Genomic DNA, 284 nt, shown 5'->3' on the forward strand with positions numbered 1-284 from the left:
AACGGCCCGAGGGTTCCCCCGGGCCTGGGTTGGCACGGGGAGTTTAAATATTTCAATAGCATTGAAACAGTCGCATAAAATAATGGAGAATAGAATAACATTGTATTTCGATATTTTTATATATTTATATATATATATAATATATATATTTTATGTATTTTGGTATTTTTATATATTTTTAAATACTAATATTTATTATGTAGTAAAATTTCTTATATATTAAAATTTATTGCATCTTAAAATTTATTATATCTTAATATTTATTTTATATTGTAATATATAAT

At 21.5% G+C, this 284-nt stretch overlaps 1 protein-coding gene across 1 annotated transcript in view; it reads right to left on the minus strand.

Annotated features, from left to right (window-relative positions):
• Window positions 1-284, minus strand: part of CGRRF1 (cell growth regulator with ring finger domain 1) — a 16,437-nt gene that overhangs the window by 12,046 nt on the left and 4,107 nt on the right. The gene's annotated exons all lie outside the window — the stretch shown is intronic.

Source organism: Corapipo altera, unplaced genomic scaffold (genome assembly GCF_003945725.1).
Source record: "Corapipo altera isolate COAL_440 unplaced genomic scaffold, ASM394572v1 169, whole genome shotgun sequence".
NCBI classification, from domain to species: domain Eukaryota; kingdom Metazoa; phylum Chordata; class Aves; order Passeriformes; family Pipridae; genus Corapipo; species Corapipo altera.